At 38.1% G+C, this 26,455-nt stretch overlaps 1 protein-coding gene and 1 long non-coding RNA gene across 40 annotated transcripts in view; one reads left to right on the plus strand and one right to left on the minus strand.

The window, feature by feature from the left end:
* The window catches only part of LOC139966417 (uncharacterized), a 386,420-nt gene that overhangs the window by 282,088 nt on the left and 77,877 nt on the right, over positions 1-26,455 (minus strand). The window lies entirely within an intron of this gene.
* The window catches only part of LOC139966420 (uncharacterized), a 49,826-nt gene continuing 39,952 nt past the window's right edge, over positions 16,582-26,455 (plus strand). For 8 of the 36 annotated variants that reach the window (XR_011792605.1, XR_011792614.1, XR_011792610.1 and 5 more), the window contains exons 1-8: positions 16,584-16,823; positions 19,612-19,769; positions 20,113-20,410; positions 20,884-21,081; positions 21,196-21,399; positions 23,850-23,950; positions 24,473-24,499; positions 25,129-26,196. This is a non-coding gene — a long non-coding RNA (uncharacterized lncRNA). Of the gene's footprint in view, positions 16,824-19,611; positions 19,770-20,112; positions 20,411-20,883; positions 21,082-21,195; positions 21,400-23,849; positions 23,951-24,472; positions 24,500-25,128; positions 26,197-26,455 lie in introns of all 36 variants that reach the window. The other 28 variants (XR_011792623.1, XR_011792615.1, XR_011792628.1 and 25 more) reach the window with 9 other exon arrangements.

Raw genomic sequence — 26,455 nt, forward strand, 5'->3', positions numbered from 1 at the left:
GTAGGCACTTGCTGTAAAAGATCGGCAAAAGACGTCATCACCCGGGGTTCGAACCACGGATGCAAAAGAGAGTCTCGATCATCAGCTCGTACGGTGCGCGGAGCCATCGCGCCACTGTATGGACTGAGATATTAGGTGGATTAACTAATCCTTACAGCTCCCCGTGTAGGCACTTGCTGTAAAAGATCGGCAAAAGACGTCATCACCCGGGGTTCGAACCACGGATGCAAAAGAGAGTCTCGATCATCAGCTCGTACGGTGCGCGGAGCCATCGCGCCACTGTATGGACTGAGATATTAGGTGGATTAACTAATCCTTACAGCTCCCCGTGTAGGCACTTGCTGTAAAAGATCGGCAAAAGACGTCATCACCCGGGGTTCGAACCACGGATGCAAAAGAGAGTCTCGATCATCAGCTCGTACGGTGCGCGGAGCCATCGCGCCACTGTATGGACTGAGAGATTAGGTGGATTAACTAATCCTTACAGCTCCCCGTGTAGGCACTTGCTGTAAAAGATCGGCAAAAGACGTCATCATTAGGGGTTCGAACCACGGATGCAAAAGAGAGTCTCGATCATCAGCTCGTACGGTGCGCGGAGCCATCGCGCCACTGTATGGACTGAGATATTAGGTGGATTAACTAATCCTTACAGCTCCCCGTGTAGGCACTTGCTGTAAAAGATCGGCAAAAGACGTCATCACCCGGGGTTCGAACCACGGATGCAAAAGAGAGTCTCGATCATCAGCTCGTACGGTGCGCGGAGCCATCGCGCCACTGTATGGACTGAGATATTAGGTTGATTAACTAATCCTTACAGCTCCCCGTGTAGGCACTTGCTGTAAAAGATCGGCAAAAGACGTCATCACCCGGGGTTCGAACCACGGATGCAAAAGAGAGTCTCGATCATCAGCTCGCACGGTGCGCGGAGCCATCGCGCCACTGTATGGACTGAGAGATTAGGTGGATTAACTAATACTTACAGCTCCCCGTGTATGCACTTGCTGTAAAAGATCGGCAAAAGACGTCATCACCCGGGGTTCGAACCACGGATGCAAAAGAGAGTCTCGATCAGCAGCTCGTACAGTGCGCGGAGCCATCGCGCCACTGTATGGACTGAAAGATTAGGTGGATTAACTAATACTTACAGCTCCCCGTGTATGCACTTGCTGTAAAAGATCGGCAAAAGACGTCATCACCCGGGGTTCGAACCACGGATGCAAAAGAGAGTCTCGATCAGCAGCTCGTACAGTGCGCGGAGCCATCGCGCCACTGTATGGACTGAGAGATTAGGTGGATTAACTAATACTTACAGCTCCCCGTGTATGCACTTGCTGTAAAAGATCGGCAAAAGACGTCATCACCCGAGGTTCGAACCACGGATGCAAAAGAGAGTCTGGATCATCAGCTCGTACGGTGCGCGGAGCCATCGCGCCACTGTATGGACTGAGATATTAGGTGGATTAACTAATCCTTACAGCTCCCCGTGTAGGCACTTGCTGTAAAAGATCGGCAAAAGACGTCATCACCCGGGGTTCGAACCACGGATGCAAAAGAGAGTCTCGATCATCAGCTCGTACGGTGCGCGGAGCCATCGCGCCACTGTATGGACTGAGAGATTAGGTGGATTAACTAATCCTTACAGCTCCCCGTGTAGGCACTTGCTGTAAAAGATCGGCAAAAGACGTCATCACCCGGGGTTCGAACCACGGATGCAAAAGAGAGTCTCGATCATCAGCTCGTACGGTGCGCGGAGCCATCGCGCCACTGTATGGACTGAGAGATTAGGTGGATTAACTAATCCTTACAGCTCCCCGTGTAGGCACTTGCTGTAAAAGATCGGCAAAAGACGTCATCACCCGGGGTTCGAACCACGGATGCAAAAGAGAGTCTCGATCATCAGCTCGTACGGTGCGCGGAGCCATCGCGCCACTGTATGGACTGAGAGATTAGGTGGATTAACTAATCCTTACAGCTCCCCGTGTAGGCACTTGCTGTAAAAGATCGGCAAAAGACGTCATCATTAGGGGTTCGAACCACGGATGCAAAAGAGAGTCTCGATCATCAGCTCGTACGGTGCGCGGAGCCATCGCGCCACTGTATGGACTGAGATATTAGGTGGATTAACTAATCCTTACAGCTCCCCGTGTAGGCACTTGCTGTAAAAGATCGGCAAAAGACGTCATCACCCGGGGTTCGAACCACGGATGCAAAAGAGAGTCTCGATCATCAGCTCGTACGGTGCGCGGAGCCATCGCGCCACTGTATGGACTGAGATATTAGGTTGATTAACTAATCCTTACAGCTCCCCGTGTAGGCACTTGCTGTAAAAGATCGGCAAAAGACGTCATCACCAGGGGTTCGAACCACGGATGCAAAAGAGAGTCTCGATCATCAGCTCGTACAGTGCGCGGAGCCATCGCGCCACTGTATGGACTGAGAGATTAGGTGGATTAACTAATACTTACAGCTCCCCGTGTAGGCACTTGCTGTAAAAGATCGGCAAAAGACGTCATCACCCGGGGTTCGAACCACGGATGCAAAAGAGAGTCTCGATCATCAGCTCGTACGGTGCGCGGAGCCATTGCGCCACTGTATGGACTGAGATATTAGGTGGATTAACTAATCCTTACAGCTCCCCGTGTAGGCACTTGCTGTAAAAGATCGGCAAAAGACGTCATCACCCGGGGTTCGAACCACGGATGCAAAAGAGAGTCTCGATCATCAGCTGGTACGGTGCGCCAATTTTTTTTTTTTTTTTTCTCTTTTATTGGTAGGCGAGCCCACTGGCTCACCCATCTCAAAACACTACATATAATGAAATTTTACAGAAAATGTGAAAATAATAATAAAATTAATTGTAATAACTCGCAAATGTTGCTTTTTAAGCGACACTTCAAAATTGAATACTGTAAATACGGTTACTGAGTTTCCGAGACGTGTTTTACCTCCTTTACAACTTTGCTTTAGGTCCCAGTGAACTTATGTAGAAGATGAGAATGTGATAAAATGAATAAATTCTCAGATAAATAACGCAATTACCTTGAAACATTAAGGCAGAGTAAAAAACTATTTCCAATAAAATCTAACTAAGTGGACACTAACCTCTGTCGAAATTGTACGTATAGGTCGTGAAGATGCTTTTAGAGAGCACCACTTCACTTTGAGCAAATAGATCGAAAAAGGTTTCAATTTTATTGTTTCTGTTATACACATTATAAAGGAGGTATATTTTTTTCTTTACACTGTTATGAAAGAAACGTTCGATATTAATATGGTAATTATTGTTAAGACATATGGCTCGGCTTTTCCAGATTGTACGCTTATAAGTATTTAGCAGAAAGTCGCAAAGAATTCCTTCCCTGCGTTTATTGCTAAGCCCCAGTCCGAGAAGAGTAGAGGCTCTCCATTGATTGACGTCGTCAATGTTATAAATACAGTTAAGCTTCTTTATCACGGTATTCCACAACGGGAAAATAAGTGGGCAGTCAATGAATAGATGGATGACCGTTTCAATAGAATTACCACAAAACGTACAATCTGGAGTATCAACAATGTTAAACTTGCAGAGTTTATCGCTCGTATAGAGAATATTGTGCATAATTTTAAAGTCGATATCAGCATCGTGAAAACACTTCGGATTCCTATAGATGTTTTGCCAGCGATTATCAAAGTCGATACCTCTAAACTGGTTATTCCAATGGTTTTCTCCTTTGGGGGGTTTGCCAACACTGTTACGTAACAGACTAGTCGTCTGTTTGCACGTAAGCTTAGAAGGGTCTATAACCTTAGAACCACTCGTGAATGTGACCACGATATCAATGTCTAACTGACAAGAAACAATTATATCTGAAGAATAGATTTCTGTCATCCATTCTTCGGGGATTGCCTTAGCAATTATTTCAATGTACTCCCGAACATCTTCTATAGAGAGGGGGTTATTTGGATTAGTTGTATGAATGCAATCATGAACCGCCTCAGCTGGTAAGCGAGAAGGGATTATCTCATACATGAGGTCACTAACCCTGATAATTCCACCATCAATAAAATGACTATTGAAAAGAGTGGAATCTTTGCTATTACGAATGAAAGGATTGTGAAAAATTGGCTGGTGGAGAATCTCTTCTCTTGTTTGTGGAGGTCTTACTTGACCTCTACTTAGCCTTTTCCACGCTAACAACATTTCACGATAAAATGGGCTGAGCAGTCGAATAGATTTGTCGTCGGGAACGATTTGGAAAATACTTAGTCCTAGCTGCATGTTTTCATAATGATTAAGAAAATACATAATTAACTTATTCAATTTCATATTAATATTTTTACTTAAAATCTTACTGATATACTTGATTCTTAATGCATCACGAATAACTCCAATATCACTAAGATTAAGGCCCCCTTTGTTACATGGTAAAAGTAGAGTTGAATACTGAATAGATGGCTTCTTGCCATTCCAGATAAAATCGGTAACACTCCGCCGTAGGGCTGTTATAACCCATTCGGGAATGGGGGAAACAGTTGCTAGATAAACCAAGCGAGAAATTACCAGTGAATTAATGATGCAAGATTTGCCTTTAAAAGACAGATTCCGTCCTTTCCACCTATTCAGGAGTACTGAGCAAATCTTAACTCTTTGCTCCCAATTTTCAATTTCAGCTTTTTCCCGATTATTACCTATGTCTACTCCTAGTATGGTAATGTAGTCTTCCCTTATAGGAAATTTGAAATCGTGCACATCTATGTGGCTTTTACCAATTAAGAGCAGTTCAGTTTTGTCCATATTGCACTTTGACCCGGAGGCTCTTTCGTAAATTTTGATGACATTTAGAATAGAAAAAATACTGGCAATGTTAGAAACGAAGAAAGTAGTATCGTCGGCATGTTGAAACATCTTTGCTTCAACGTCACAAAAATTGATACCAGTGATCTGGGAATTATTAACAATAGCCTCATGAAAGGGTTCGGCACTAAGAACATATAAAATTGCCGAAATTGGGCAACCCTGACGTACCCCTCTACTAATAGGAAACACATCGGAGATAAAACCATTGTGTTTGATGCAACTCTGAATATTACTGTAAAGAATTCTGATCCATTTCTGAAAATTGGGACCGAAGCCCATCCTATTAATTACTTCATAAAGGTACTTATGTTCGACACGGTCAAAAGCTTTGTATTGGTCGACTTTGAGGGCAATGCCTTTCCCGTTGTTAATGTTTACATAATCAATAATATTTTGCATCATTATAACATTTTCAGTTATGTCTCTACCCGGAATACTACAAGTCTGGTCTTCAGAAATTAAAGAACCTACTACAGTGGAAATACGTTTTGTCAGTGTTTTACTTATAATTTTGTAGTCCGTATTAAGAATACTAATAGGTCTCCAATTTGTGAGACGCCGCAAATCTCCTTTCTTAGGAATAAGAGTTAAAACGCCTGTTCTCATCGAAGTACATAATTCATTAGCATAAAATATTTCTTTAGTAAGTTTCTCAAAAATGTCCATAAAGTTGGACCAAAAGGTTTTAAAGAACAGCGGTGTCAAGCCATCCAGTCCTGGACTCTTGTTTGGCTCCATGGAAAAAAGGGCGTTCTTCATCTCTTCCACGGTTATTTCGTTTTCGCAAAAATTTGCGTCCTTTGGTGATAAATTTCTTGTTATTTCGTTTAACAGAAGATCGAGACAGCTTTCGTCGGTATTCTCCGATTTGTATAATTTTGAATAAAAACGTATTTGTTCCGAAATAATTTCCTTGGGATTTTGGATAATATTGCCTGTGTCGGTTAAGAGTGTTTTCATGACTTTCTTTTTCTGTCGGCTTTTCTCCAGATTGAGAAAAAAATTAGTGGATTTCTCGCCCTCTTCAAACCATTGAATTTTGGATCTAATAGCACTGGCTTCGATCTCCTTTGTTATTAAAATAGTAAGTTCCTCCTCTATGGACACCAACCTGGTGGTGTCATAGTTGCTAAATCGTTGGGCCTTTTGTCTTTCGTAGTGTGCTTGTTTTTCTAAATTTCTCTTTCTTCGTCGTAGACTTCGTTGATTTTTCTTACCATATTTAATTGATGCATCTTTAATCTTACATTTCAGGCTGTCGTACCACTGGAGGAAGTTCGTGTGGTAGTCGGGTTGTACTTTCTCGTGTTTAATTAATTCCTCTATTTTTGTGATAAATATGTCGTCTTTGAGTAGCGAATTATTGAAAATCCAGTAACCTTTACCTCTCGGAGTAAGTGAGAGGTCTAGGGTCAAATCGACAAAGTCGTGATCTGAACGGGGATAAATATTAATTTTACAATCAGTCGTATTGTACTTTAAGCTCTTTGATATAAGAATCCTGTCAATTCTAGATGACGTGCGCCCATCAATGGCGTTACGAATACAGGTAAAAGAAGCTTTCTTTGGGTTTCTGTCCCGCCAAATATCTATAATATCATTTTCTGTAATGATATCCTTCAATAATTTCCGAGTAACGTCGGGATATGATTTGATAGGGTATTTATCTAAGTATATATTAAGTATATTGTTATAATCGCCTGCTACAATCACTGGTTTCGTAATTTCTCGTAGTCGTTTTTGTAAATCCATAAAAAATAATTTTCTTTCGGTGGTGGCGTTTGGAGCGTAAATTCCAAAAAGCGTTATTGAGTGATCGTCTACGTTTAGATCTAATTGAAGGATTCGACCGTTATCGTCCGTAATACTTTGATCAACAGTAATATCGCTGTCTTTCTTGATCAGGCACGTGACTCCTCGACGGTTGTTATCCTTGTAGTTGGATGAAAAAATTTCCCCTCCCCATTCTTGCCTGGCGTTTTCGTGACACTTTGCGTCCCAAAAGGTTTCTTGTAAAATTATTATATCATATTTCTTTTGGCGGACTAGGCTGAAAAGATCACTTCTCTTGTCTACATTACGCAGACCGTTACAGTTCAGTGATGTCAACAGTAGCATAGTTAAAATATGTGTCAAGTTGAATTTTGCTTTTCTTTAGGTGTAAAAGTCCTCGCTGATGACAGGTTCGGCGTTGTGTCGTTTCTACGTTGCGTGTCTTTCGCCCGAACTGTTTTTCTTGGTTTTATGAATTCCTCGTCACTTGAGGCGGTTCTTTTGGTTCCGGTAGGGTCGGTCGAGGAGGTTTTTCCTGAGAGATGTGGTGTTGGTTTTGGTATATTTGGGTTGTCGGTCTCCATATCGTGGTTCACTGTTTCTGTTTCTGTTTCCCGGTTTCCTTGTCGTTCAGTTTGTTTCGCATTGTTACTTTCTTCCGTTTCTTTTAACTCGTTGCTTTCGTTTCGTGGTTGTTCATTTTCGTTATGTTTTGGTTCGTCCATTCCCTCCTCTTGGTTCGATTCTTGGGTGTTCTCCTGTTGGCCATCGCGTTGATTCTCAGGGCACAAGAAACTTTTGTGGCCATATTCGTGGCATTGATAGCATTGCACGTTTGGACATCTGCTTTCTGAGTGTCCTTGGGCGTGGCAGACTTTACATGAGTATTTGGGACAGTTACGCATTAGGTGATCTTCACTGAGGCATCTGTTGCAAACACGTGTCTGTCCATTGTGCTTTATGCGGAGATGAATGTCCCCAAATGTAAGGGCATACGGGAGACTCCTTGTTTTGTTAGGAAGCTCTACTCTAACAAAGCGAATTCCATTCTCGATACTTGGGTAATCTTCATAGTGTTTACGAGTCCAATTGGACCTTACTTTACAACCCAGTTCAATCAACTTGTTTGTGAGTTCATTATCCTCAATGTAATAGGGTACTCCGAAGAAGCTTACCGTCGTTATGATCTTCGATACTCCCGTTACAACACACTGATCGTTTTTTATTGTAAGTCCAATCTCTTGTAACAGTTCAACATCTTGACTCTTCTTCAAAGTGGCGATCCATTGACCACCGGTCTTAACAACTCCCATAATGTTTTCCTTCCCAATATCGTTCGAAATTGCTTTGAGAACATCGCTGGCATTGTAGGAGCTGTCGATAATACGAACACTGTTATCCTTCAGAATGTTTGAGTTTGGATTCTCGGAACCCATTCCTGCACTAAAGGTAGCCATCGCGCCCAAGGACGCCGTGGCTGTCGCAACAAGCAACTAGGAAATAACAGGATTTCTCTAATTACTGGAAGGAAAAGAAGTAAAAATTCGGCTCAACAATACCCGAACAGTGTTTGCCAGGATAAAAAACAATCAAGCACGATGTCAAACTTCTGATGAAGCAAAATAAGGCATAAATCAGGAGCTCAACAAAACGTAAACCGCACCTCTAAGAGTCTCAGAGTACAGTGCGCCAAGGTACGGTGCGCCAAGCCATCGCGCCACCGTATGGACTGAGATATTAGGTGGATTAACTAATACTTACAGCTCCCCGTGTAAGCACTTGCTGTAAAAGATCGGCAAAAGACGTCATCACCCGGGGTTCGAACCACGGATGCAAAAGAGAGTCTCGATCATCAGCTGGTACGGTGCGCCAAGCCATCGCGCCACCGTATGGACTGAGAGATTAGGTGGATTAACTAATACTTACAGCTCCCCGTGTAGGCACTTGCTGTAAAAGATCGGCAAAAGACGTCATCACCCGGGGTTCGAACCACGGATGCAAAAGAGAGTCTCGATCATCAGCTCGTACAGTGCGCGGAGCCATCGCGCCACCGTATGGACTGCGATATTAGGTGGATTAACTAATACTTACAGCTCCCCGTGTAGGCACTTGCTGTAAAAGATCGGCAAAAGACGTCATCGCCGGGGTTCGAACCACGGATGCAAAAGAGAGTCTCGATCATTAGCTCGTACAGTGCGCGGAGCCATCGCGCCACTGTATGGACTGAGATATTAGGTGGATTAACTTATACCTACAGCTCCCCGTGCAGGCACGAGCTGTAAAAGATCGGCAAAAGACGTCATCACCGGGGTTCGAACCACGGATCCCAAAGAGGATCTCGATCATCAGCTCGTACAGTGCGCCGAGCCATTTTTTTTTCTTTTCTTGGGAGATGAGCCCACTGGCTCACCCACGGACAACATTATTTACAATGGTATTTTGTACAGAATTAAAACTTAAGTATGATTTGTTTTGACTAGAACATTAAACAATAATTACCTTAACATTTACTCATGTTTAAGTTAAGAAAAAACTAAATTACTAAACACCACAGACACAAGAAAATATATACAAAGACAACAATGTCTAAAGCAAATTCAAAAGACCAGACCCTGATTACGTCAACACGTACTGTATACAAGTTAACCCCTATCCAGATGGTAAGTATAGCTGTTCGATTCTTTCTTTGAGAGCACAATATCGTTCTGTGTAAATATATTAAAAAACCGTGAGGTATTGTTTTTGTGATAGTACACATCAAAAAGTAACCGAATTTTCTTCTTGAGTACATTGTGAAAAACTTTTTCAATATTACAAAGATAGTTATTATTGAGGCGAGATATTCTGCAATTCCAAATTGTACACTTATATATATTGAAGATGAAGTCACACAAAATTCCTACAATACAGTTGTTTTTACGGCCAAAACCCAGAAGGGACAACCCCTTCCATTCATCAAAATTAACTACCGGTTGTAAAGTATGCAACTTATTAACCAAAAAGTGCCATAAATTTTCGACTTCAGAACACTCAATAAAAAGATGAATAGTACTTTCGTTCGTGGTTTTGCAAAAGGTGCAGTAAGGAGAATCGGTTAATCCAAACTTGTACAATTTGTCGTTAGTGTAAAGAATATTATGTAATACTTTGAAGTCGATATCGGCGTCCAAAGAAACACTTTGGAGAACGATATATGTTACTCCATCTATTAGAAAAATCAAGACTGGGAAAATGCTGCTTCCAGTATTCTTCGCCCTTGGGCGATGTGTTAAGATTGTCACGCAAAAGGCGTGGAGCTATTCTGCACGAAACTGAGGAGGCATCTATAATGTTTTTGCCATTTTGAAATTTTACAGTAGGAATATAGTCAATTTGCGTAGATACAATTGCATCAGAAGAAAATATATCACCTAACCAGTCAGAGGGGAAGGCGTGGAGAATGACATCGATATAATTCTGAACATCGGTTACTGTAAGGGGATTATCAGGATTAGCAAGCTCAATGCACTCATGCACGGCCTTGGCTGGCAGAGAAGTGGGTATAATCTCATACATCAGATCACTTACAGAAACGATACCACCTTTAATGAAGTGACGATTAAAAAGTGTTTGACTATCATTGTCAACAATCAGGGTATTACTAAAGATAGGTTGATTGAGGATGTCTTCTCTGGTCTCTGGTATCCAGAAACGGCCTTGAATTAGCCGATCCCATGCTAACATGAGTTCACAGTAATACGGGCTTAGCTTATGAACAGATTTGCGGTTAGGAGTAATTTGAAAGATACCACGCCCAAAGGCTCATATCTTCATACATATTCAAAAAATACAACATTAATTTTTGTAATTTAATATTAATGTTATTGCTTAATATCTTACTACAAAATTTAATTCTAAGAGCATCTCTTGTTAATTTAATGTCGCTCAAACTGAATCCCCCTCTTTCGATTGGTAAAAGCAAGTTAAGATACTTCATAGAAGGTTTTTTACCTCTCCATATAAAATCGACTACACTCTGACGTAATGTGGTGATAACCCGTCAGGGACTGGTAAAACAGTGGTCAAATATACTAAGCGAGTTACGATGAGCGAATTTATAATGAGACATTAACCCTAAAAAGATAATTTTCTACCTTTCCATGTATTTAGTAATTTACGGCAGGAGGTAACTTTTTTCTCCCAATTTTCTTTTTCGATTGATTTTTTATCGTTACCAATAGCAACACCTAATACTGTAATGAAGTCTTTCCTCACAGGGAAGTCGAAATTGCTGGGATTAACATGGCTGCACCCAATGCTAAGTAATTCAGTTTTATCAATATTACAACTAGAGCCAGAAGCACGTTCATACAATTTAATTATGTTAAAAATAGAATAAATACTTGTGATACTAGACAAGAAAAAGGTAGTGTCGTCCGCATGCTGAAAAATTTTGGCTTCGACTTCACAAAATTTAATACCATGAATATATGGACAATTAATTATAGCTGCAAGAAACGGTTCGGCACAGAGAACATAGAGCATGGCTGAGAGTGGGTAGCCCTGCCGAACTCCCCTTTTGACAGGGAAGGTATCGGATATATAACCATTGTGCTTGATTCGGCCCTCGATATTGGTATAAAACAGTTTGATCCATTTTAGGAGCTTAGGGCCAAAACCCAATTTTCAGCGACTTCGAAGAGGTAGTTATGGTCAACTCTGTCAAAGACTTTATATTGGTCTATTTTAAGAATTAATCCTGGTTTATTATATGAATTTACATACTCAATTACATTTTGCATAGTAAGCACGTTTTCAGAAATATCTCTTCCTGGAATACAACACGTGTGATCTTCTGAAATAATATTCTTACTGATACTTGTGATACGTTTGGCGAGAGCTTTGGCAATCATTTTGTAATCGACATTTAAGAGGCTTATTGGCCTCCAATTATTTAAACTACGAAGATCTCCTTTCTTGGGTATAAGGGTAAGTATACTTATTTTCATGGATTCACAGAGTTCGTTGTCATGGAATGATGTCTCAATGAGTCTAGTAAAAATATCGATAAAATCCCGCCAAAACACTTTGTAAAATTCAGCAGTTGGTCCATCTAGTCCTGGACTTTTGTTCGGTTCCATTGCTAGCAGAGCGGCTTTCAACTCATCTAATGAAATATTTGCTTCACATGCTTCAACGTCCATTGGCGAGAGAAATCTTCTGAGTTCACAAAGTATCTGATTCCGCGATTCGTTGTCGGTTTCTCCGGCTTGGTAGAGGTTTGTATAAAACTTTACTTGTTCTTTCATAATTTCGTGTTGATCGGTGATGATTAAGCTCTGGTCAGTTAGTAGTTGTTTCATTACCTTCTTTTTTTGCCTTGATTTTTCAAGATTAAAGAAAAACTTTGTTGATTTTTCACCCTCCTCGTGCCACTGAATTTTAGACCTGAGGAAGGTTCCTTGTAATTCTCTTAATGAAAGTTGGTTCGACTCATCTTCTAGGTTTTTAAAATGGGTACAGTCGTAATCGGAGAATTTTTGAGCTTTATATTTCTCGTAGTCAATTTGTTTTGTTTTATAATTGTATTGATTGTATAATTGAGGATTAGCTTCAGTTTTTAAAGTTACCATATGCGATTGAACACCACGAACTTCTGGGAGGGAAAATTATGTGATAATAATCCTGCATGAGAATGCATTACATGGGAGGGCAAGTAATCCCTTCGTTCGTGTAATGTCTCAGTAGAATCTCAATCAAACTTCAACCTATGGTCTCGTTTAATTTAACGATTCTACTTCCCCATTACACTTCACTACGGAACTACTTGAGATTTCAAAGCAGTGTTCAAGCGCATACGAACAGAAAGATTACAAACGAACACAAATTCAAAGTTTGTATCTTTTTTAATTTGCTTGCTGAGCAACAGAAACATTTCTTTTCTTTTTAAACAAGAACTGAGGTAATTTCATTACCACTTGGTACAAAGGATAACATAACATTCTTACTTTCCATACTTTGAAAATAAGAAAAAGCCTGTATATAAATATCATCAATGTAGCTCAGGCAAGAAATACCCAATTTCATGAGCTCAGCCAGAATAGGTTTGAGTAGTTTAGTAAAAATGCGAGGTGCTGAGGCCAACCCATTTGGTAGGCAAGTATACCGATAAAGTTTGTCTTTGAACGCGTCTCAAAAATTTTCGACTTGAAGAACTAATAGGCACTGAATAATCGGCGTATGCACTGCAGAAACACATGCACTTTTGGTATTAGCCTGGATATAAATATCATCAATGTAGCTCAGGCAAGAAATACCCAATTTCCTGAGCTCAGCCAGAATAGGTTTGAGTAGTTTTCTGAAGCTAATCCTCAATTATACAATCTCTCTTTTTAAAGTTACCAATAATTCAAAATTTGGAATTCACTGTCAATACCTTTTAAAACTAAGAAAACAAGCTCCAAATTTAGTAAATGGCTTAATCATATTAATTAAAATATGATATAATTGATTTATTGTCGAAACGTTTAATTTGATTTTTTATTTTTTCTTCTCTTTTCTTTCTTCAGGGAGTCTTCTACATTGTTAAGCTATTGTATGCTTTATAGAAGACTTCCTTTCACCTTGTATATTTGCACGTGATAAAACAAAATAAACCAAATCAAATCAAATCAAACCAAATTCCTACCAAGAATAACAGACCAATGAACTTCATGTACAGGCGAAATTAGAAACCAGATAACATCAGGCGTTTTAACTATGAAATCGAAAACAAAAACTGGTAACGATGTTTTAAGCCAAAGTGATGTTAATGCTGCTTACGACACTTTCTTTGAATCCTTTAATTATACCTATAATAATTGTTTTCCAATATGTTATGTAAGCAAAAGGAAACGACGTAAAAAGAAACATCCATGGATTACAACTGGAATGTTGACATCTATCAAAAGAAAGAACAAGCTCTTTAAAAGTTATTTAACAGCACCTACTGATGTTAACAAGGCTACGTATAAGAATTATCGCAATAAGCTTAACCATATTATTAGATTTTCTAAAAGATTGTATTTCTATGATAAATTCAAAAATAATAGAAATAATATAAGTGTAACTTGGAATACAATTAACGAAGTTCTAAACACCAACCGAAAAAAGGTGGATATCCTGCTGCTTTTAAAACTGGTGATCAAGAAATTAGCAACGAGAATGACATTGCCAGTTACTTTAACAAATATTTTGTAAACATTGGACCCTCACTTGCAAGAAATATTACAAATAAAGGTAGAACAGAATATCTTATTCATAATAATAACAGAAACAGTCAATCTTTGTTCATTAATCCTGTCAGTGAGGAAGAACTTTCAATAGTTGCTATTTCCAGCCTGAAACCAAAAAAAGCAGCGGGATATGACGATTTTAAACCAGATATAATAAGAAATGTTATTCACTTTGTCGCCAAACCATTGACTTATATTTGTAATTTATCTTTTACTTCTGGTACATTTCCAGATAACCTAAAGATTGCTAAGGTTATACCAATTTTTTAAAAAGGTGACCAAGATGTATATGAAAATTACCGTCCTATTTCTTTATTATCATGTTTTTCAAAATTATTGAAAGGCTTATGTACAATCGAATCTTTAAGTTTCTAACCAAGTTTAATATCCTGTGCAATTATCAATATGGCTTCCGCCCAAAGCATTCTACAGAACTTGCTTTGGCAAATGCTATTGAAAAAATATGCACTAGTCTTGATAATACCAAAATATGTATTGGAGTGTTCCTTGATCTCTCCAAGGCATTTGATACTATTTACCATACCATTTTGCTAAGTAAATTATCTTTGTATGGTGTAAGGGGAACAACCCTTGACTGATTGAGCAGCTATTTATCCAATAGACATCAGTATACTTCATATAAAAACTCTAAATCCGAACACGCTGTAACCCGTTGTGGTGTTCCACAGGGCTCAATACTAGGACCACTGTTGTTCATAATATATGTCCATGACATATGCCAGGTGTCAAAAATTGCCAAGACTATTTTGTTTGCTGATGATACCAATATTTTCTTCGAGTTCGAAAACGTACATAGAATACATGATACTGTCTCTACTGAATTAACTAAATTTACTAACTGGTTTGCTGCTAATAAGTTATCACTTAATGCAGACAAAACTAACTGTATAGTATTTAATGGAAGAAGAACGCTTAACTGGAATAATGACATAATAATGGTCGGTACAGTTATGAAACAAGTATCAACTACTAAATTTCTAGGGGTTAATATTGATAGTAAACTTTCATGGAGTGACCATATTACAAAAGTTTGCACCAGCGTTGCAAGAGGTGCAGGAATTTTAGCAAAGCTAAAACACTTCCTCCCCCAGAATATAATCAGAATGCTTTATCAAACTTTAATAGCACCACATCTGTATTACTGCTTGATTATCTGGTCTGGTACAAGTGTTTCTCATTTAAGTCACCTTAAAATACTTCAAAAGAGTGCAATACGTCATGTATCTCACGCAGCACCCCGTAAGCATACAAGCCCCCTCTTTAAGAAACTCAATTTATTGAAATTAGATGACATTATAAAAGTTAATATTGCAACATTTACATACAAGGCTTGGAATGGATCATTGCCAATCAGTTTTCGAAATTTTTTAAATAGCAACACAGATTTCCATAATCATAATACCAGAACGGCTAGCAACGCACATTATAAATCATATAAAACACACGCACTGGTATGTTAAGCCTCAGAAACCGTGCAACCAAAATTTGGAATTCACTGTCAATAACTTTAAAAACTAAGAAAGCAAGCTCCACATTTAGTAAATGTCTTACTAAAGAAATTATCATGTCTTATTAATTATGATTTAGCTGCATAGTCGCATAGCAGCACATCCACATATTGAAGCGTATACGTATTGTTATTAACATTATTTTCACTATTTTCTATCTTTTCTTCATGGGAGTCTTCTGTTTTGTTAAGCAAGCATAGGCTTTTCAGAAGACTTCCATTCACATTGTAATATTTATGTGAAAAAAAAACAAATAAATGAATGAATGAATATATATATATATATATATATATATATATATATATATATATATATATATATATATATATATATATATATATATATATATATATATATATATATATATATATAAATATATATATATATATATATAAATATATATATATATATATATATATATATATATATATATATATATATATATATATATATATATATATAAACATTAGTGAGAGAGGAAAAATGTCCATATCTTATGGATGAAATAAATCTCTATCTAATATCCTCATCAATAAAAATACTGTTAAAAAGAGTTTCATCGTTCTTCTCATAAGAGAGGGTTATGTTAAATTGGTTGGATAAGCATCTCCTCTCTTGGCCTAAAGGGGACTTATAGGGTGCGAAGACTCGCGCAAAAAGAAACGTATAATGCAGGTAACCTGACCTAATTTCGAATGAGAGGTAACAAAAGTGTTAGACACCACCACCGATCCCAGAAAATACACACACACAGCTTGCTACCATCGGTAATTAGACACTAGTGTACAGTCAGTGCATACAGCTGCGGTCAATACCTACAACACAGTGTACAGACAATACAGCGATGGACATCTTAGGTCCAGCTAAAATATAACAAGGTATCACGTTTCATTACCGTACTGTACTGTCTGCACTTTGTAGCGACACGAACAAATCATTACTTAATTTCTGTTTTCATACGTTTTTAAAATAAACAATTAAGATGACAAGCAAGAAACATAACATATGTAAAGACATTCTAGTCATTCATGCTCTTCAACATGCAAGCCACAAAAAAAAAAAAAAAAAAAATCAAGATTGATAACGGGTCAAAAAAGATGTCCTCCTGATGCTTTTTGGAACATTTCCCGAGATAGAATAACAATCGGGCGGATGGATATCGACTCTAATAGGAGTATGCCACCCTAAATCAAAAAACTTTTTTGATATGTGCAGACGACACTGCCATACAATTTTACAAACACATATTTTGTATATAACGTGCATAGGCTAACAATGGTTTTGTATTGTTTTAAAGAAAACATCTTGCCTTGCTGTGCGGCCTGATGTAGCCACCGAAATGGAGATGGAGTTCGTTTCTACAAAGACGAAAGATTTGGGAGACAAAATTTCAACTGCATGACGGTCTAGAGGCCTACCAAGCTGTTTGAGGTGGGGATAGGCATAGGGCCATAGGCACTAAAACTAATCGGTACTAGGCTAGGCTTCAACAACTAGTATTACGACAGTAAGAGTAGATCGGCATGTTTTGGTCATAAAGTCCAGGATTTCCTGCTTAGTTCCATTTTAGGCTTGGCTTACTACTTATTTGAGATCAAAGCAAACAAGCATAGGCCTATGGCTTCCTATGTCTAGGCCTACGACTGAGTTATACGACTGAGTTATAACAAGCCTAGCCTAGACCTACAGTAGTTATACCAGTGCAACCAATGTAACCAAGATTATAAAGTCTGACTGTAGCTGGGCTGAGTTAGGCCTAATGGACCTATATGCAGACAATTAGCTGTGTATCTCAATCATAGGAATTGAAGTTGAATATGGCCATAAGAAGTAGCCTACTACTAGTAGCATGGTGACTTCGAAGTTCGGACACTTAAGACTTAAAACACCCCAAAACTAAATCTTCTGGTCTAAATCACCAGAAAATATACTTCATATGGTGGGAGAATTGTGTTATAGCACGATACACGGCCAAACTTTCTTTCCTGCAAACTGTTTTCACGTTGTTTTCCAAGAAGATTCTTCGTGATTGTGGAACTGGTATTTCTTTGCTAGAGTATTGCGAAGTTCGGACACGCAACCCACAGTGTGGCGCTGGTGATAAAATTGGTGGCGCAGTTGCTCTTTCAGTAATTATAACAGACTTCATAGATCTTCGTCATTTTATTGACAAATATGAAAGTAATTTCTTGCACACGGGTCATTTTGGAGAGTAAATAACTGTAGCTTCGTACATTTTGGTGAAATTTGGCTCTTCCTGAAGGTTTTCATGGTGAAATCGTGTATTTCTTAGGGGTGCCCGAACTTCGCAGTATGCCGAACTTCGCAGTACTGACTATACTACTATGGGCATAGCAATACATATTACTAGGGCCTAGGTCTAATGCTATGCATGAAGGCCAAGACTGTCTATAGATAAACAGTCCTTCTCAAATTCACTCGAGCATTAAGAATTTGTTACTTGATAAACTGCCCCAAATACTGCCACTAGGATTCATCCTTGAGCGCACCTAATTAATTCACCAGTCAACATGTATGATTGTAAGCATAAGTGCTCTAAATCTAATGGCCAGCACTACTTTCCTGTGCTTGAGGACATGTTTGGCTTGACCACTGAAATAATACTCTGTGTGTTTAATCATGAATTTGTGCAGAGAAGCATTAAGTATGCCTAGCATTACCAAATGGGGTAGATATTCAATATCCCCTTTTTAGGCCAACAACAGGTCGAGTCAGTTGGTATTGCAATAAGTATATGGAAGATGGTAATGTCTTAGCCTAAGATACTCCTAGGGTAAGCACCTAGCATGCTATGCAACAACGCTTTGATTGAAGATTTGTTAACAGACTTATCAGCCATAAGGCTAGTTCTAAATTAGCTAGGCCTTACACAGTTACAGTTTCAGCCAAAAACTCCATTAGGCCTATACAATTTGGCCTACTGCCACTGGCTGAAGATTGAAACGATAGGGTTAAGACTTAGACTAGACTCAGTACATTAGCAAAAATTGTTTAAGTCGAAGACTATATTGCTAGGGTTTTGCATGCCTGCCAACTCTCGTGGTTTACTGTACAACTCTCACTGCAAGTCTCAAAATTTTACGAAAGTTTGTTATACCTTTGAGTTTGACATCAGCGTCCTCGAAATTGGGTCTGTTCACATTTCACGGTTGCCAAAGGTAGCAAATTTTCAAATTACAGTACAGAACTTCTATTCTAAATGAAAAAAATATAATTAATATCTGCAATTCATGAATTAGAATTGACCAGACCTTAAAACTATTCTGGAAATTATATTCCAGATGGTAGAATAGTGTGACAATCTATAAATTTTCTAAAAGTTGTTCTTTTGTTAATGGTGGTGCCACTCCACCATTAATCAAACATATGTTGTTCATTTAAAGGCAATAATAATGAGTAGACAAACATGTTATTAATTCATAACCTTACTAAAAAAGATATATAAACTCTTAATAGGTTCCAAGTTCGAAACAAAGAAAAGTGATCAACAAGACATAAATTTATTAAACACAGGCCATGCTTGTTATTATACTAAGCAATACATTTCAATGTGTAACGCGCAGGCACACAAAATTCTTAGTAGTTGCATATTTGCACGCACTGTTCTGTCCTTCGGTTAAGCATTAGGAGTTGAGACCGTTAACTTACTTAGCCCGATCTGATATTACAAGATGACTTCTCCTGAGCTGGATACCGATGAAGAGTACAGTATCATTGGAAAATATTGTTCGTCAGCACTGTGCCCTGAAAATTCAACATTGAATCTAAGAAGATCGATACGGAAAAGATCAAAGAGTTTAGACTAACGGGAGCAATAAACAGCCACCGAGCTTTGTGCTGAAAAGTGTGAGCAGTAATACTTTTAAATCAAGAAAAGCCAAAATCATGCAATTTAAATCATTGAAATTAAAAAAGCTTCACTGTCCAGTATCAAAAGTATTTGCAAACTTTGATACAGCATTCTGTTCTGTACAAGAATTGTTGATTGTACGCACCTTATTAGCAGTGTAAGAATACCTGCTTTTAGCACATTCAGTCATCGATTAATCTTTTGTTAACTTTCAATAAGTATATATCAGAATGATTGGAAATCCTTAATAGCAGTATATTGTCTACAAAACTCAGACATAAATCACTTGAACATCAGTTGGTATGATTGTGTATGGTTCTGAATGCTATTTTCCTTCTTTTTTTTTAGGTGGGTGTGGATATGATTGGACCCCTTGCAGAGACCATCAATGGAAATAAGTACATCATAACCCTATGTGACTATTTTTCAAAATGGCCAGAGGCTGTTGCTGTAAGAGACAAAACAGCATAAACCGTTGCAAACTTTCTGTTTGAAACCATGGCCAGGTATATATCCATCTACTTTGTTATTACTTTACATAACATATTTTTGAAGTTAGTTATGCAGACCTGCATTTGTTCTCAGTTTTACCTGTGACCCAGAAAGCAGCCAAATGGTTACAGGAATTTCTTGAAGTTGTTTTATTAGTTAAGTTAATAAAATGTTATTGGGATAACGGTCAGTGCATCCAAGACCAGGTGTTATGTCAGTGCTTAACTTACTTGTTTTGAAAGAAGTGCTAAAAGAATCTCCTGATTAAACCACACGGCCACTCTGAAGATGCCAATAGTTTACTGCATTACTCATAACCAGTTCTTTAACAACTTGATTAATTTTTCATTTATTTAGATTTGGGTGCATGAAAATTGTCATCTCAGACCAGAGAGGAGAATTTGTTAATGCTCTGAACAAGTCCCTGTTTGACATGACAGGGGTGGGCCACAGAGTATCCTTCAGCTACCACCCACAGACCAATGGGCTGGATGAAAGATTCAACCAAACTCTGCAAAATGCCAATGTCACTCATCAAAGTTGTCAATCAAAACCAAGATGACTGGGATGAAACACTGTCTTCCATTCTCATGGGGTACCGTACAGCAAAACATGGTTCTACAGGTCTTTCTCCTTTCGTTGTGATGTTTGGAAGGTTTGTAATAATTCAAACCTACCATTGCTGAATAGAGGTTTACATTTGTAAAGGTCATATACAGAGAAAAGCAATCAGGGACAAGAGAGTTTGGAAAAATCCTGCATAGCTACACTGATCCTCTATAGGATAAAATCTCATTTGACACATCCCAGGTCCTGGGAAAAACTGCTTAATAGAGGACCACCAATAACCCTATTTAAGTTACAAAACCTAAGTAAGTACAGCAAGTACAAAAGATGAACATTCAATTTTCAGTTATATATCATATTTTGGGCTGGTATGCAATTTGGACCTATAACAGCACAGAATATACTTTTGTTTTATATTTCTGCTGGTTTGAATATGTGATGTGACTCAGATTTATGGTTCCAGGGTCTTAATAGTGAAAATAAAATATATAAAAATTTATTTATTCTTCAGTCAACAAAGTGTTGTGAATAATTGATTGTTAATTATCTTCATATATCCAGAGAGCCATTGTTACCAGTCGACATTGAAGACTCCATTGTCCAACCAGAATCTCCTGCTGCAGCGATGCACAGCAGGAGAGGGTTTTTCAACTCATGTCACAGTCGCAGGACATAATCAAAGGTTTTGTAAAAGAAAATATTGGCAAAGCCCAAGAACGGCAAAAAAAGAGTTTTGATTAAAGGCAGCAATCAAAACAGGTAATTACATAATGCTATGTTGTGCATTGAAAACTGCACTGTAGTTAAATGAATGGCAACATATGCATTGTATTATGATGTTTACGTATATATGCTGGATTTTGTCTTATTCAGAGCTTCAAAGTTGGTTCTATAAGTGTTCTCGTCCGGAATGCTAGAAAGGATGCCCGAAGAGGAGGGAAGCTTGAAAACTCTTGGCTTGGGCAGTATGGAGTCAAGGCTGTGAATGAGAAAGGGCTGTACACACATATTAACAGTTCCACAGGCCTTCCTTTGAAGAAGAAATTCAATTCATTTTACTTAAAGAATTTCACACAAGTAAGATTCCTTTACAGTCTTTTTATTTGGGAGGGGGGGGTCGGGATAGGGGGTTGATTTGCATGATTCCTCCATAATTTTCTTAACAATAATCAGTAACTTGATGAGTTCTGCGCTGGCTTATGTGAGGGTAAAGGCTCGGTCACACTATACCGATTTTTTATCGGAATACTATCCGATTTTCCCGGAGGAATCGAAACAGCCTGTTTTTCGTTCGGGTCTTCTAGCCACATTGATAAAGGACATGATTTGCTATCTGTTGAGCCATTCCGATGTGGAAAAGCCCTCTCCTAACTTTTGATATTGACTCTGTTTCCTTTTATCGGATAGCTATCCGATTTCTCTTCCGATTTTTATCGTTTTTCGATGTGACGCCACTTCAGAATGTAGTCAGTTTTAGAACCCCTCAGATTTGGAGTAGGTATTCAAATATTCCACTGCATTCATTAAATTCACTACTACAAACCTCACTCTTCGGCCTAAAATCGGAAAAATTGGACCGTATTCCGATAAAATATCGCTGTAGTGTGACCGGGCCTTAAGGGCTGTAGCTGTCTTCACACAATAAATCAATTTTGACTCAATGGCTTTAAAAAATGAAACATAATTGCCAACAATAAAAGAGAGAAGAATAAGTTAATTAGAAAACTCCAGTTTCCAGACAAATGTTTTCAAATATTTGATTTTATTTGCTTAGTTTCGAGAGGAGAATTTTATGTGATGTCAGTTTGAAACTCAGCAATTAAATGTTCAACTTCTAATTAGCTTCTTGCCAGATCAACTTGGTAAAACCACATATAGTAACTATTTTCTTTGGTGTAGATATCATGCATGGTAATGAGTGGGAGGGGTTAACATGAAACTAGTATCAACATGTTGCTTGACCATTACAACATTTTTAATCTCTGGTTTATTCTGCTGATTGAATGTTTGTAACGGGCGGGACCAAAATAGATTTTAGCTGACATCTCTTGTTAGCTCCAATCTGAAGAATGGTAGGTTGGTTTGAAGTGATCCTTGCAGCAATGATGAGCTAAGGAGGGTCGTTATTGCTTTTTGGTGCAGATATTGTGCAACAAAATGAGTGGGCAGGGCTTAACATTAATAACTGTTAGCTCCAATCTGAAGAATGGTAGCTTGGTTTGAGGTGATCCTTGCAGCAATGACGAGCTAAGGAGGGTCGTTATTGCTTTTGGTGCAGATATCGTGCAACGAAATGGGTGGGCAGGGCTTAACATTAAAACCTGATCTGCAATTGCTCACCAACCATATGTGGACCATATGTGGTATGACTAAATTTTATTGTGCTGAGCAGGTTGGTTACACAATGCAATGTTTTCAGTGCTATTATTTTGCTGCATATTCATGAGATGTGTGACAAAATAAGGTTCAGCTGAAATTTCCTTATAAACACAGAATCGGAAGAATTTTATTCCATTTGAGTTGATACTTAACATAATGATACCTCATAGCCTGCAGGAATGGTCCGTCTCGTTTTCTTGGCAGATATTTTCCACTTTCGCCCATGTTTGTTGCATCTCAATCATCATTTCCAGCTTTTTCTAATATATGTAGAGCCTTAATTACTATTAAGTGTGTGCAAACCCCCTTCCCTCCCCCCACACACAAACAAATGCATACACAAATTACTCATGTTACATCATGGAAACCATAATGCATTTTACCTTGGTTGATTTTTCATATATTGAACAAACTAATATTAAGAAAATGTCCCTTAACATATTACTTAATTCAAAAGGGAATTGCGATATAGCATCATTACGGTAATTTTGCTTTACCATTCCAATGTTGTTGTTATAGGAGAAATGATATACTGCTTAAATCTTCATGGTGGTGGCAGCAACCCAATGAGATTCCTGGCTTGCAGCCGACAATATCAGGAACTTGGCCAAAGTTGGTTGAGTTGATAATCTAACACACTGTCTAGACTGAGTTTGCAGCAAGAACAGCCATCAAATTACCATTTCCCTAAAGAGTGGTGTAGCTGGGAACCACATTGCACTTTGCATGTGTGGCTGGAGTATTAATTTTATACAGGTTGTAAAACACTGCATGAAGTCACATTTATTCTTTCATCAACATTGATCCTATCATCACAGAAATCCTCATAGAGGCATAAATTTCTAGAATAGGGACTGATATTGACCGACTTAAATTTCATCTGATCTTGAATTTGGTATGACCTCTATGTATTAACATATTCCTTAATTAACAAAGAAAAAAATGTAAATTTGTATTCAATATCCAATAAATGTCTCGGAGCATTTAAATTTTTTATTGCAAGAAAGATTTTTTTAACAAAAGGAATCGATATACATATGAACATATCCACAGTGTACTAACACAAATAATTGCTGACCTGTGCTGTGATAGGTTGTTGAATATAGCTGTTGCATGTAATCCATAAATTTAATTATTCTATATTTCAGGAACTTGCAGCCAGTATCATCAGTACAAACACACCAGATGAGGTTAGCAGCCCAAGTTTGAATATGATTCAAATATCCAATAGAAGAAATTTGAATTAAAGGTAGTCTGTATAGGCAACACATTTTAGCATACTTTTCTGAAGATTTCAAAAATTACATTCCTTGAGATTCTTATTTCCAGATTGGTCTCAGACATTCTAAATGAACACACAAGATGACTGAATGTCTCAGTGAGGTAAATTTCCTCCAGGGTGGTAATGACAACAGTTTAAAATGTTGACCAAATGTGACCGTATTGGAACTTTTGGCATATTTGGGGCCAAACAAACCTCTGCCCCCCCCCCTGCACAATTTCCCACCCCAACCTATGTTCTATATTTCTCTTTCACAATATATGTTACCTTCTTACAGGGAGAAACATGATCAAGGTCAATACAGCCCCACAGTTATTGCATATATATCCAACTCTTGCAAAGAATACTGGTTTTTCTATTTCAAATTGAGTTTTCTGTTTCATTATTTTATGGATATAGATCCATGTTATTGTGAATTTCTTGATCGTGGAAAATCACTGGCCATGCTCGAAAAGTCACATTAAATATTGTTAAATGTTTTTATTTCAGGAACAAAGCAATCCTGTAACTGTAAAGGTAAGTAACCTAAGACATTACCCATGCAGCTTTAGAAATAAATTCATTAAGGCAGGGATTGCAAGCTACGGAGGTGCCAGACTTCATGTGACTTGATCCTCCCCACCTGGAAATGTTGAAAAATGGAAGACTTTTACTGTGCCAGGACCATATCCTTGACAAACTCCTATGCCTGGAGAAGGGAAAATCCCAACCTATATGGGCACAATTGCAAGGGGCATTTTGTGATGTTCCAGCCCCATCCCAAGGATTGGCACTTATTGCAGAATATAATAATTTTCACTTCAACAATGAAGGTTTTAAGTTTTATTATCCCCCAAATATACTAGATTTCCAACATGGGCACTCTCTTTGTCAAGTTCATGATACCTCTACTCCTTTCTCCCAGTAGCATATTCCAACAAATGGTTATTAAGATATGATGTGTTTATCATTTTACTTGATGAGAGTAACTTTTCAGCTACAAAAGCTAGTGACAGACGTCCAAGAAAGTGCTTTGAAACATCAAGCAATCATAAAAAAAATAGATACAAATGAAGGCTGCAACCCTAAACTTTTCCACTTATATTGATGAGCCACCCATGTCAGATGTAGATTTCCTACAAATCTAAATTTTCCTTCTTTTATAGCTTCTTTGCAGCATCATTTAACACTATGATGGACATAGCTCTGAATTAATGGAAGTAATCAAAGCTCTCTTCCACGCAATTTCAACCTGAACTTCATGGGCCTCCTGTCTCGCAAGGTTGAAACAGATTCTTCCAGAGTTTGATTCAACTGCACAGGAGGATGCATTAGAATTCCTTGGTGCAGTTTATACATCATCATGCACTTCCTGTAACCAAAGCCAGTGCAAACTTTTAGATGAGTAAGAGATATAGATCCTTCTGTGAAAAGCATCAAAGCAACCCCTCAAAAAATAAGTGAACTTTTCAATGTATTATTTAAATTTATGCCATGTTGGCCCAAATATTCAAATTTGGTCACCTTTGGTCAAAATTCTATAAACTGTTTTTATTGCAACTTTTGAGGAAATTTACCTCACAGGGACATTCAGTCATCTTGTGTGTTCATTAAGAATGTCTGAGAACAATTTGGACTAAGGGCCTACATGAAAGTAACTTGTTAAAAACTTCTAGCAATTATAGCATCCTATAATTTGGGGCATATACAGACTACCTTTAACATTGAAACTGATTGGGAATTTGCTTTAGGTTTGCAGGGAATTAGTCATTTTTAAAAGAGGTATCATGGCACCAGTTAGATCTGACTGATAAACTTGCATCAATACAATGAGGATGCACATTTTGTAAGGCTGGGTTTAGATGATAGTCTGTATCTGATTTATAAGTTTGTTGCTCTTAATAGTAATTCTGATAATTTTAAGTAAAAGCTGAATGAAAGTTTTCATTTATACCTGATAATCCAGAGGGTAAAGGAACAAATGGAAATTGCAATAGAAATGCAACATTGTTGTAATGAGTAACTTATTTTTTCCTTTCCGGGTACTTCCTCTTACATACAACAAATGAGATGAAGTGGACTTCCTGCAATGAGACTTGGCACTGTCAGGCAAACTCATATCCAGTAATTCCAATATATCCTAGTAACAAGGGCTATATGTCATGCTTGAGTATGCAGGGGCACCTTGAGGTGTGTCTAGATTGCAAAGATCTTGAAGGCTTTTGTGAGTCCTGGTGAGTTCCTGCAAACTCCCTGTTTTTGTCATATTGTTTTCATTCCATGCTGTTTTGTGATATGTAAAATTGTTTCAATATGTAACACAATGCATTTTTGTGAAGTAGCAGTATGTGTGTTTATGAGTGTAATGCTAAGAGCCTGTCATTACGATAACTCAATAAACTGACAAATGAACAGTAGTCAAATTCTGAAACTATTAGTGATGTAATTTAATGGCCAGAATTCATACGTTGGAAATTTTCAGGTTTAGAATCC

This window comes from Apostichopus japonicus, chromosome 4 (assembly GCF_037975245.1).
Source record: "Apostichopus japonicus isolate 1M-3 chromosome 4, ASM3797524v1, whole genome shotgun sequence".
Classification (NCBI taxonomy): Eukaryota; Metazoa; Echinodermata; class Holothuroidea; order Aspidochirotida; family Stichopodidae; genus Apostichopus; species Apostichopus japonicus.